The following is a 14,210-nucleotide window of genomic DNA, read 5'->3' on the forward strand; positions in this document are numbered from 1 at the left end:
GCGGCCCAAGAAATGGCAAAAAGACAAAAAAAATAAAATAAAAAAATAAAAATAAAAATAACTCATTGAGACTCAATAAGTTATTGTTAATCTTTCCCCAACTTTCCAGCAGGACTCTAAGCCATTGTATATTCAAAAAAAGACCTGGCACTTCCTTGAATGTTTCACTGAATTTTTCTTTTGATGACTGTTTTTGTAATAGAGATAGGTGATTAATCTTTTTATAGAATTTGTAATTCTAGGTTTACTTGCAAAGGCTCTTCATAAATCATTAACAGAAGTTTTTATTTGACATTTGAATTTTTTGCAGCTCAGCTTAAAAAAATACTTGTTATCTTATTTTTATTTCATAGCTGATTTGAAATGCATGATATACATGGAATTGTTGCTAGATTATTACCCCTCATTACTTTGATGTATATACAACTTTGTGAGGGAGACTAAATGAATTACCATTCTAAAAAAAATGAAACTAATGTTAGTATAGTTCACAGGTATTCCATTTTATTTTTTAGAATTTTGAGGACCAATTTTAAATGGCAAGCGTACAACAAACTGTTTTATTAAACATCATTTTTGCTTTTGTTTTAACCTTAAAAAAAAGTCATTGCCGGAGTTCCCGTCGTGGCCCAGTGGTTAACGAATCCGACTAGGAACCATGTATAATCTTAGGAAAAAGTAGTAGAGGTTACACTGAGCTGCAAAAAAAATTTTAATAACAAAAGTCAAAACCACATAGAATCTAATTTGTCTACTAAAAAAGTATCTTCTGCTTAGTTTTAGGTTTCATATATCATTGATACCAGTTACACTCTTAAATTCATTTTTTTCTTACTTTTAAAACATATTAAATGAGCTTGTAACTTGTTTTTGATAGTTTTGTTGAAATCTGGTGTAATTCACACCAGACTTTGGGACACAATCTTTAGAGGAATCTGAAAATAGACATGTAACAGGAAAATTAGATCCTTTGTTTATAGTGTGTGGTGAAAACTAAGTTTTGTGCTTACAGTAGGACATGTCTTTAGTGATCTGGACATCTTGATAAGATGATTGCTCAAAGAGGTTCTGGGGAGTGGCTCAAAGGTAAACAAGAAGGAATCAATAAAATAAACGTATAATGTTTTTCAAGCCTTGAAAAATAATTTGACACTTTTTCTTATTTCTTTTAATTTCCTATTAACTGTCTTCTTCAGACTACTGAAGATGCAAGGTTCTGTATTTACCAGCTCTGAGAGAAATTTTCCTATGCAAAGGCTTTTTTTCCGTAAGACTCAGCTCTTCACACATGGGTCAGTATGAATACATGGAACTCAAGCAAATACCTCAAAAGACCTGGGTTAATTGTTCTATATTTATGTTTTATGGTGGGAAGATTTGGTGGATAAAAACATAGATATTATGGTTTGTATCTTATCTGGAAGAAGGTTGCGATTCTCTCATACACGTTTTGCTATTACTATGAAATTTCTAGAGGCAGGATTTTGTTGTTTTGTCAAGTGTTTGGAAGGAATATCAAAATGCCTGATACTTTACTGATACTAAATTTTCCTCTGGCATAGATAATAATTGGAGGAATTTCCACCAACATAAATACATTGAAAAAAATGGTGCTACGTTTTTCTGCCTTTTTATTTCAATTTTTTGCTCAAATGGAAAGATTTCTACTACTTACAGATTTTTTTTCTCTATGAACACTGCCAACAAATTACATTCTTTGTTAGCCATAGTTAAGGAATAAGAGAGTCCCCCCTTTTTAAAGACAAATGACCATTTATGGATAAGCCTGAAAGGAAATAAGTCATTTACTCCAAGAAGTTAACTATAGTGATTTGTTTCATTGTAATCAAATCAAGAAAGATTATTATTAAGTGTCATTAATTGCAACATGGCTGAATTTATAGCATTGTTAGATATATTGTGATGTATTTTCTCTGTTAGATACTAATCTATAACAGTAAGATACTTGTAACTCTATAAAAATGCAGATGTGAATGGCTTAAACCTTTTTACAACATGGGGGAAAATTTAGAGAGATTGGAGCTTTTTCATTTTGATTTTTCACATTCATTGCTAAATAAATATGGTCATTGATTTTTTTTTTAATAATGAGGCACTCCAGAGCTAATTTATTATTGGTATTGGCCATTCTGCATTTGGCTATTTGATTTCTATGAATTTATATAATTGGAGTCCTTTTTCTAACAGAAAATAGGAAAATGAACATTTATTCTTATTATAACATTACCAGCTTCCATTCATATACACTGAGAGGCTAAATATATTCATTGAACTTGTCTTTTCTAGTTTTCCGTGTTATTTTAAATAAAGTTCTATGTTTACAACTCAAATATTTGGGTATTAATGTTGATTTCCAATAAGCTAGTGATAGACTCTTGTTAGAGTTTATTTGTAATTCATACCATACTTTGTGACACAATCTTTAGAGGGAGTGGGTTTGATAGCAGGAAGTAAACCAACAGTGAGCCAGTGACATTTGTTTCTGACACTTGAGCTAGCTCACCATATCCCAGCCACAAATATGCATGATAGACAATAAGAGTTCTGTTTGGTATGTGGTTCAGAATGAGACTTTTTTAACCAAGGGATCTTAGACTGACAGCATTGACTGTTGTCTGCACAACTCTGTTGAAAGTTATTGGATTTATTTTAAAATGTACTAGTTGCCAGCAGTGGGGACGTGATCTGAGCAGGGAAAAAAGATTCAGCTAGAGTATGATGTTGACATATTCTCAGAGTGAATGAACAAACCAATCTTAAGTTTGATTCTTACATCAGATTGACACATGAGAAATGGAATGCCTTTTAAATCTAATATGTGAGCAAAATAATAAGGCATAAAAACTTCTAATGGGTTTGAAGCTGTATAATAGACTGAAGCTTCTTTAGGATCTTCCCCTTCCTCTGCAGAGTCTGTTAGAATGGAGGATACTGATAACTGCTTACTGTTAAATGTCTCCAAATGAATTTGTTTTGAAAGATGAGATATGAGGAAATGAGTCTGCAACGAAGTATTTGGATTATCTACGTAAGATCTGAGTTAAGTAACAAGTAACGCTCCATTGTGAAATTCTGAAGAAAATTAAACAATTATATTAAATTGATGATTAAAAAGGAATGCTGATTTTCAAAATGCAAAGTTTTCTCTGTTCTTTTATCATTTCTTAGTAAGGGGATTGGTTACATCATTCTTGAGGATAAATCCACAAACTTTACATTCATTTAAGATATTAAAATGGATATTTTGTTATTTTATTGCAAGTTCTGTCATTGTCATCTTACTGTTTTCTCTTCATTTCTTACGAAGTATTTACTTATTTACCATGTATGTGTTCTTTTACTCTTAATATTTCAGAGCTTTCTCTTAGGTATTGCCAGAGATCTAAAAATTAAATTTTTGTCTTCCATCCAATAAAACAGGGAAATGGTTTATTTCATTTTTTCTCATTTTATATTTTAATTTTAATTTTCAGGTTTGGGCAGTTTATTCTGTTATTTCGAATGTGACTTCATTTTTGCCAGTGGTTGTTATATGTGGCTGAGTTGAAAATTCTGTTTGTAACTAATAGAGTTTTTGATATCTTCTCACCTTCTTTTAACATTTATGCACCATTATTTAAGAGCAGCACACACGTGACCAGAATTTTGTGTTCGGTAATTATCTTTTTTTTTTTTTTTTTAGGGCCACCCCTGTGGCATATGGAAGTTTCCAGGCTAGAGGTCTAGGTAGAGCTGTAGCTGCTGGCCTACACCACAGCCACAGCAATGCCAGGTCCTTAACCCACTGAGCAAGGCTCGGGATCAAATCTCCATCCTCATGGATACTATCTGGGTTCATCACTGCTGAGCCATGACCAGAACTCCAGTAAATATCTTAATTTAGTATGCAGTCTAGCTTTTCACAGGGCACTATACCAGGCAGAAGTCTTCCCTTACTTATTTCTGGAGAGCAGCACAGAAGAGAGAAGCCCTCCTCTGTGTCCTCCCTCTGCTTGGGTACTAGCCCCATGACACACAGCACAACGTGTTAATTATGGTTATAATTAGTACTAATTAGAAAAAACTCGTACTTTGTGGTGGACAGAAGTTGAGGTGGATGTGGGTAGATAGAATTTGGGGCAGAGAGAGTCCTTGGGGTTTATGAGAAAGGAATGTAGACATCCTGAGATTCTAATTGTATGAATAAAAAGGAATCAAGCGAATAGCTATCCAGGCTGTAGAAAAACATTGGCTGTATACATTTTGATTATGTGTCATCATCCTGTGAGTCTGATAGCTTTTTAAATGGACTTGATTGTGGAGTTCCCGTCGTGGCGCAGTGGTTAACAAATCCGACTAGAAACCATGAGGTTGCGGGTTCGGTCCCTGCCCTTGCTCAGTGGGTTAACGATCCGGTGTTGCCATGAGCTGTGGTGTAGGTCGCAGATGCAGCTTGGATCCTGCATTGCTGTGGCTCTGGCGTAGGCCGGTGGCTACAGCTCTGATTCGACCCCTAGCCTGGGAACCTCCATATACCACGGGAGTGGCCCAAAGAAATAGCAAAAAGACAAAATAAATAAATAAATAAATGGACTTGATTATGCTTTGACCTTTCAAGTTCACATAAAAGGAGGAAGAGGAATTTCTTGGCAGCTGTATGGCATAAGTAAATAATTGGAGTTGCTTTGCTCAAGATGGGGAAGAGAAATCCCTTTGGGTTAAAAAAGCCAGAAAAATTCCAAATGGCCACTTGGAAATTTTCTCCTTAAAGAAAGAAAGAATGTGCCAGGGAGGGGAAAGGTAAATGAATCAACAAGCAAGAATTAATGCTAGGAGGAATATTTATAGTATTTGTGTCTTATGGTTTCCTGTAATTGTCATACAACATAGCATTTTTCTTAAGCTTCAATGTACTCTAAATTCTTCCTGATCTACATCATTTAATAGTAGTATTAAAACTGAATAAAAAGTCCAGAAATAGACCCAGAAGAACTGGGAAATTTTGTATATAATAAAAGTAGCAATTCAAATCAATGGAAAATGGATTACTCCATAAATGGTGTTTGACCCTGGATGGTTATCTGAAAAAATTGTTATGCCCTATCTTACACCTAACACCAAAAGAAATTCCACAGATATCAAGGGTCTGGTCATTAAAAATAAAATTATTGAAATTGCCAGTGGAAAATGTAAGACCATATGTATCTTTTTAATCCTGGAGTCAGAAAGCCTAAGTATGACCTCAAACCCAGAAACCGTAAAAGAAAAGATGAATGAATCTAACAATTAAAAACACATTCTACATATAAAGAAAAATATAAGCAAAATTAAAGACAAATGACAAACTGGGAAGAAAATTTCCAACTTGTGTAATGAACAAGGTGCTAATGGTCTCAAAATATAAAAGTTTCTTCAAAAGCATGTTTTTAAAAAACAACCTAGTTGAATAATAGACAAAGGCTATAGAGTTAACAGAAAAGGAAGTATAAATGACTTTAAACTTACATAAAAATATTCAATCTCATTCGTAATAAGTTGAAAATAAAAACTGCTGCAGAAAGTATAAGTTGATATAGACTTAAACATTTTCAAATGCACATGACCTTTCCTCAAGAATTTCATCTCTAAGGATTTATCCTATAGATAGAATTGCATGTGTGTAGAGTACATATAACACAGGGTTGCTCGTTAAACCATTGTTTGTAATAGCGAAAGAAGGAAACTGCCCAAACATTCATTAATAAAGATTAGGTACATTTTCATACATCTGAAATTAGGTAGTCATTAAAAAGTGGAACATTAAGTAGTCATTAAAAAGTTGGGGCCACCTTGTTATGCACTAATATGGAAGGACCTCCAGAATATATTAAGTGGAAAAAATGTACATGGAATAGAGTATATGCTAAATAGCCCATGTGTGAAACACACGTAATTATCACATATGTAACACAGACTATCTCACACTTTTTGTAAGATGGACAAGAAACTAGTAAGAATCGTTGCTTTTTAGGAGGAGAATTGGGTGGGGTGGAAGGGAGATGGACTTTTCATTGTATGACTATCTTTACCTTTTGAATGTTGTAACATGTACAAGTATTATCTTTTCCAAAATGCATCTTATAAAAAGACAAAAAGCAAAAAAGGAAAGAATGTAGCATTTGTTTTCATTGAATTTACTATACATGCTAAGCAAAAATTGCCAGCTTTCCTGAGCATTTGAGTATGATAGTAGATAAATATAATCCTAAAGTTTAAGGGTTTTTTTTGTTTTGGGGTTTTTTTGGTTTTTTTTTTTTTGCTAATACTCCTAAATCTTACATTGACTTAGGACCATCATTTCTAATGTCCGTTTTCATTGTATTCTCAAGATATAGACATATTAATTAATAGAAGTATAAATGATAACAAGAATTTATTACATGTATTTTTTCCATGTATCAATTTTTTAAAGAAAAAGTGGTTAAAAGTCAGATGGTTCATATAATAAACTCATTATTAACTAAAATTTCAGATTTTTTTTTCCTGTGAGAAAACTGAGCAAAATGATTAGCAAAATAATGTTTAATATTAACATACACTTAAATGTACTGACTTTTTAAGGTCATATTTTCAGTGGTTACTGTTAGAAGTAATCATTTCTATAAGTAAATCATACTGAAACCATAACAGGGAAAATAAGGATCTAACCAAAGAAATATTTTCAGTAAGTATGTTACAGGACACTGTTATGTAAGTTAAAACTTTTTCTAAGGAGCCAATCCTTTGTTTTTATCACTAGAACATACTGAAAATTTAAGTGATGGAAACTGACCATTCTTCTCAAACTTTTCTAGATATTTGGATTTTTAGCCTATTTCATGAATTTCTTAAATTTTCTTTCTTTATTATAAGACAGGTACATAGTCCATGGATAAATACAGGTGGACAGCAGACCAACAAAGTTCTCAAAATATATTTTTCCTGGCAGGCCATTTTGGGGTAATTACACATTTGGGTCAGAGTTTGAAGGTGTAGATGATATTATTAGCAAATTCAACACAATTTAAATTACTCAGTGACTTCTAAAACATTAAATTAAAGACTTTCATAATTAATAGCATAAATAGCTGTTTCTGTCACTGTAAAATTTCAGAGCATTGTAAGTCATTTCTATATACTACTAACTTGCGCTTCTTCCCACTATGTATGACAGGAAATTGAATAGACGGTGTGGTTCTTTAGTAGACTTTGCATTTTTAGGATTATAATCTCCTAAATTATTTCCTTGCCAATATTAACAGAACACTGACCTATCCCAAGGCTACTCTAGTAGTATAAATAAGTTGAGTCTGACATGGAGCTCTCCAAACAGAGAACTATTTGAATAGTGAAGTGTATAGCACTGTTGCTTTTAACAAAGGTGAACCAAAGGACAGCTGTCAGAAAGGGGAGCTAGACTTGAAATTGGAGAGAGAAAGCTCTTCTCCAGAAGGGCCCCATTGCTTCGTACAATGACTGAATTAGAAAGGAAATAGTTGGACTTGATCTCCATGTACCAAGTCAGTCTAGAGATTGAGGTTGGGGTAGAACCTTTCAGTCTGCAGTCTCTCTGTCAAATAAGCAGTAAAAGTTATAGAATTGGAGAGCTTGAAGATGCTTAGCGATCCTTTTGATCAGTCTCCTTTCTTCAGTAATGAACTTGAGAAGGAATTTGATTTATACAAAGACCCAGGATTAGGACTCAGCTTTTTATCTAAAGTCTGGCATCCCGTCTCCCCCTCACAGTCAGGTAGGAGTGAATGTGTTGGTATGATAGTTCTACTTTATTTCCTAGCTCCCTTTGAGAATTGCCCCTGAACTACCTTTGAGGACCTGAAATAAGGCTGGTGGGCCATGAACAATGAAACAAAAAAGCATAGGAGGTAGATGATGTAGTCGTGTAGGTCCAAGGACTCTGGTCTTTGACAAAGGCTGTAAGAGGCCAAGACTTGGTTTTTTATAGAATATGTGTTTTTAAGAGGTTACTCTGGCTGCAGTATGAAGCACTTTGGGGAGCCACTGGTCACTGTGAGGTCATTAGGAAAGTGGTGTCTGGAACTAGAATGGTGTGGTGTGAATGGAGGGGAGAAGCTGGGTAAGAGTGGTGATTAAATAAATTTTTAGAGATTGGGGAATTCTTCTTGCGATATTTGATAAGCTTATTTTTATTTCATGTTACTTGCTATTGTAGCTCTCTGTCGTATATTCTTGCCCCTTAATATCTGTAGGAAACTGAAGAGTCTTGGAATATTATATACAGTAAACATCAAATGTGAGTGTGGAAATATCACTTAAAATTTTATGTAATGTAATAGTTTGCATCTACCAACCCCAAGCTCCCAGTCCATCCCCCTTTCTCCCCTCTCCCTCCTGGCAACCACAAGTCTGCTCTCCATGTCCATGATCTGTTTCTGTTTTGTACATAGGATCATCTGTGCTACTTTTTAGATTCCACATAAAAGTGATATCATATGGTATTTGTCTTTCTCTTTATTTACTTCACTTAGAGAATTTCTAGTTGTACCCATGTTGCCGCAGATGGCATTATTTTGTTCTTTTTATAATTGAGTAGTATTTGGTGGAATATGATGGAAGATAGTATGAAAAAAATGCGTATATATGTGTGACTGGCTCGCTATGCTGTACAGCAGAAATTGACACAACACTATAAATCAGCTATACTCTAATAAAAAATAAAGACCCATGAGAAATTCAGGCTCAAAAGTTGTGTGTGGAGTTCCTGTTGTGGCTCAGCAAAAACAAATCTGACTAGTATCCAGGAGGATGCAGGTTCAATCCCTGGCCTAGCTCAGTGGGTTAAGGATCCAGCATTGCTGTGAGCTGTGGTGTAGGTCGCAGACATGCCTCGGATCCTGCATTGCTGTGGCTGCATTGCTGTGGTGTAGGTCACAGACATGGCTCGGATCCAGCGGCTACAGGTACAATTTGACCCCTAGCCTGGGAACCTCCATCTGTAGAGGGTATAACCGTAAAAAGAAAAAAAAAAATATATGTAGTGTATACAGAGTTCACATTTAAACTTTAAACAAATTTATTTAGGTACCATGATTGGCACTTAAATTTTATGAAGAAACAATTTCAGATTATAAGTGACTTTAGGATTTTTGGTAGGTAAGATGACATTTGACAACTTTTTATGGCATTTAGAAACATGATCTTTTATCAGTTGTGGATTTGCCTATCCTTCTGAATTTGGTGAGGGATTGGAATTTGCAGCTCCAAATTGCAATTTGTATCACTTGCTCATCCTTTTTTTTTTTTTTCCCTCCCATATGGTCTCTGCCCTCAGTGCCTGTACCATCCCTCTTCTTGTCCCTTCTCCCAGCAAGGTTAAGGTCTCTCACGACAGAATTTGTGTACCTGGGAATGAGTGAATCTGCCCTCTTAAATTCCATTCACACATGCAAACACACTTTTACCAGAAGTGTTTTTCTCAGCTAATTTTTCCTCAAACTAAATTGTCCGAGAAGGAAAATCATAAATATTTTCAACGTACATTGTTTTGGGCTTTGGCCCTCCAAAATTATCATATCATTAAAAGACATTTGTGGAACAGACTTTTATTCCATTCATTCATTTGTTTATTCCCTTGAAATATTTTGAGCACTTGCATGCTGTTTGTTATTTAGGTTTATTCATATAGGGCTATGAAATGTAACTAATTCATATGTGGTCTCTTGGTATACTTTTGGAATTCGCAACATTATCCAGAAAGCAATGCTTATAAATATTGAAAAATGTGACATTAGGTTGTTAAATTTAGGGTTATAACATACTACATATAGGTAGTATGTTATAAAACATTACTTTTTATTCCTACTTCCTATTTATAATAGGAATAAAATCTGTCCATTTTAGCTTTTTTTTTTAAACTGAGGTATAGTTAATTTACAGTGTTGTACTAGCTTTAGTTTTACATCAAAGTGAATCAGTTACATATATACATAAATCTATTCTTTCTTCCCATATAGATTATGGTAGAATGTTGAGTAGACCTCCCTGTGCTATATAATAGGTCACTGTTAGTTATCTCCTCTTTATATGGTACTGTCATGTGCCAACCTCATCCTCTCAATTTATCCCCTCCCCCCAGTTTTGCCTTTGGTAACCCTAGGTTTGACCTCAAAATCTTTGAGTCTGTTCCTATCCTACAAACAAGTTTTTTTGTATCCTTTTTAAGTTAGATTCCATATATATAAGGGATAGCATATGATGTTTATCTTTCTCTGCCTGGCTTACTTAATATGATAATCTCTAGGTCCATCCATGTTGCTGCAAATGGCATTATTTCATTCTTTTTTTATGGACAAATAATATTCCATTGTATACATATACCATATTTTCTTTATCCAGCCCTCTGTCAGTAGACATTTAGGTTGTTCCCATGTCTTGGCTATTGTAAATAGTGCTTCAGTGAATATTGGGATGCACGTATCTTTTTGAATTATGCTTTTCTCTGAATATACACCCAAGAATGGGATTCCTGGATCATACGGTAGTTCTATATTTAGTTTTTTTAAGGAATCCACATGTTGTCTTCCGTAGTGGTTGCACCAGTTTACATTCCCACTAACAATGTAGGAGGGTCCCTTTTCTCCACATGCTCCCCAGCACTTATTTTTTTATAGACTTTTTGATGATGGCCATTCAGACTGCTATGAGGTGATAACCTCATTGTAGCTTTTCTTTAATAAATACTGTTTTGGTTTGGCACAACAAATAAAACTTGAAATAATATATTTTTTAGAGCAGCAACAAAATACTTCACTGAATCCTATGAATAATAACAGCTCTTTTCTTGAGTATTGAAATATTCATAATCTGATCATTTTGTCTCATCACATATTCTTTTGTTTCTGAAGCACCAAGGCGTTTATTTTGGCTTCTGAAGCTTTATAAAGACGTGTTATTTGGGGAGTAATTGATGCCAGCTTTATTGAAAACACTTATTTTATTAAGCTACTTCTTTGACTAAGTGCAGGATTATAGTGACCTAGTTGATTCTGGTTCAGCACTCCTTTCAAAGGAGAAGGAGAAATGGAAATTTTGGAGGAGATGGAGTTTATGAGGTGTGTATTTCATAGTCTTTTTTAAAAGGAAGCCACTGTCTTCATTTTCACTATACTTGCAGTTCAGTTAACTTTTGAAATGCAAATATTACAAGTAGTTTGAAGATCCAGAATTTGAAATGGTCACATATAATTGGTAAATAGAGGAACTGTTTGATTCTTTTCTATCTATTAACAATTAGAGTTTTATCCCCTTAAAGTTACACTCGGTAGTTGACTCTTCATCTTCTTTTACTACTTAACCTCCATCCTGTTCATCCTGCCCCCTGCATCTTCACTATAAGCTAGAGCCCTTTGCCTTTTGTCTCAAAAAATAAGAGAAAACATTAGATAAAACTTTTTCACCTCCTCTCTCCTCTACCTTTAATTTCTTCTATTATGGTAATTATCCGTACTACCATATCAGAGAATGAAGTGCTTGGCTTTTTCTTTCCACAGCAGTCCAACTGCTGCATACTGTGTTCATCCCCCTCTATCTCACCTGGGGCTTTTATTCTGCCATTTCTTCCTTGTCCTGTCTTCACTTTTTTTTCTTTGTCTTTTTAGGGCTGCACCCTTGGCATATGGAAGTTCCCAGGCTAGGGGTCAAATAGGAGCTGTAGCCACAGCAACACAGGATCTGAGCCTTGTCTGCGACCTACACCTCAGGTCATGGCAACACAGATCCTTAACCCACTGGGCAAGGCCAGGGATCGAACCTACAACCTCATGGTTTCTAGTCAGATTTGTTTCTGCTGAGCCATGACGGAAATCCATTGCCGTATTTTTATGTTAGCACATTAACATTTTCAGACTTTGAATGCTATGAAATTAAAAGAGAAAGCTTCCTACTGCCTATAGTTCCTTCTCTTCCCTTTGCTTCTCTCCCTTCACAGCCATATTTCTTGGATAATTGTTCCATAATTTTCTCTTTCTTTCCTTTGACAACTCATACTATTCTTAGAACCTTTCCATTGTTCTTGATAAGGCCGCAGCTCCCACTTGCTGAGTCCAGTGATCTATTTTCAGTAGTCATATTACCATTCTAAACATCTAATTTTTTATAAATTATTCTTTCTTGAAATCCTCTTCTCTCCTGCCTTTCTTACTCCCTCTCTCCTCTGTTCCCCCATCAGCTCTGATTTTCTTCTTTGTTTTATTCCTTTACTTCTTTCTTCTATCTTGCCCTTCCCATGAATTTTTGGGATTCTACAGATTCTGTGTTTAGTCCGCTTCTTTTATACTGGATGACCACTCTCATTGTCATAACGTCACCATTTTTTTTTTTGCATGCTTATTTCTCCCTTTTCTGGTCTCTACCTAAAATCACTGGCCTCTTCTCCAGACTAATTTCCAATATCCTATTGGAAACTCGTAAGATACAAGGAGTTAGGAATCAGGAAACTTTATAATCATCCTGATGAAAGATGTTGTGAAACAAAACTCAGGAGTCTCGGAGGAGGTACAGACGTGAGGTGTTTACAGAATATAGTAACAAGGTGGAATCTTCAGGCTCTTGTATCCCATAATTGGGATAGTGGGTGCGAAGGAATGACTTGGGAAGTTTTAGACTTGGTCACTTAAAATCTGTGGCTCCATTCATTCAGATTTGGAGTACGAGAAAATGAGCGGGATTTTCAAAGATGATAGTTGTATCTTTGAACATGTAGAGTTGGAAGTATGTTGGACTTGAGTTATTTGTTTGACCTGTGTGAATATGGAGTTCCACAGGTAGATCTGACACTTGGGGGGAGCCCATCTATCGGTGGACTTTGAAGACGTGAGGGGGACACAGCACAGAAGGTGAAGAGAAGGGCTAATGTCATAGCTTGTTGTAAACACCACTCGAATTCCCACCTCTTCCCCAGCTGCTTCTCCACATGTCAACATTGAAACCATAGCATATTACTTAACCTCTTCTTAAGGTGCTGTGTAATCTTTAATACACATTGATCAATGTCTGAATCCCCCCCTCGCATCAACTGAATTCTCTTTTTTATTTATTTATTATTTATTTTTTTAATCTTTTATCTTTTTAGGGCCACACACTTGGTATATAGAGGTTCCCAGGCTAGGGGTCTAATTGGAGCTACAACTTCCAGCCTCTGCCACAGCCACAGCAATACAGGATCTGAGCCATGTCTGTGACATACACCACAGCTCACTGCAACGCCAGATTCTTAACCCACTGAGCAAGGCCAGGGATCGAACCCGTAACCTCATGGTTCCTAGTCGGATTTGTTTCCGCTGCTCCATGACGGGAACTCCTGAATTCTCTTTTTCAATCTTCAAAATTTAGCTCAAGTAATACCTCCCCAGAGAAACTATAGTGGGGGTATAAAAGCATTTCTCTTTCTTTGCTCCCACAGATAGAGCCTTATGATAGCACTTACTACATTTTTCTATAACTTACAAGTATAGCCCCATTCCCATTAGACTGTAACCTTAAAGCATGTCAGCAAGTTTAGGGCCAAACCTGCTTATTTGTCAAGGTACTATAATTTTTGGTAAAATTTTTAATAATTATATGACCATTAAAGTACAATAAAAACAAAAATTAATGCTTTACCATGTTAATATTTGAACATAACACTTAAAGTTCTATAAAAAAAAGTGCTCTGGGAGCTCCTGTTGTGGCTCATTGGGCTAAGAACCAACACAGTATCCGAGAGCATGTGAGTTCAATCCCTGGCCTCACTTAGTAGTGTTTCTGTGGCTGTGGTGTAGGCTGGCAGCTGCAGCTCCAATTCGATCCCTAGCCTGAGAACCTCCATATGCCACAGGTGGGCTGCCATAAAAAGGAAAAAAAAGAAAAAACTAAACAAAGAAAGTGCCTCTGACTTCTTGATTACACTGTGTGGCCTCACCAGAGGAAATAAACAGCAAACTTAAATAACCTATAATCTGCCTCCATACTGCTGGTCTTATTTTCATCTCATAATAAAATACAGAGGCATGATTGCTTTATACTTTACCACTAGATGGCTGAATTACATTGGGTTTAGAAAAAGAGTAAAGTCTTCCTTGAAGTAGCCTGATATGTAACATTAACAAAAATGTATCTGGTATATAAATATATATATGCACTTATACATATGTACACATACACACACACACATAAAT

The 14,210-nt window shown here is 35.3% G+C and overlaps 1 protein-coding gene and 1 long non-coding RNA gene across 2 annotated transcripts in view; both read left to right on the forward strand.

Annotated features, from left to right (window-relative positions):
* The window catches only part of NT5DC1 (5'-nucleotidase domain containing 1), a 137,678-nt gene that overhangs the window by 42,628 nt on the left and 80,840 nt on the right, over nucleotides 1-14,210 (forward strand). The gene's annotated exons all lie outside the window — the stretch shown is intronic.
* On the forward strand, nucleotides 834-5,316 carry LOC146406167 (uncharacterized). The gene is made up of 2 exons (XR_014807420.1): nucleotides 834-3,741; nucleotides 4,500-5,316. It is a non-coding gene; the product is annotated as an uncharacterized LOC146406167 (long non-coding RNA).

The sequence above is a fragment of the Sus scrofa genome, chromosome 1 (assembly GCF_054392235.1).
Source record: "Sus scrofa isolate SSC_HxYL_T2T_F1_AM1 chromosome 1, Sscrofa_HxYL_maternal_Yorkshire_Landrace_v2.0, whole genome shotgun sequence".
In the NCBI taxonomy this organism is placed as follows: Eukaryota; Metazoa; Chordata; class Mammalia; order Artiodactyla; family Suidae; genus Sus; species Sus scrofa.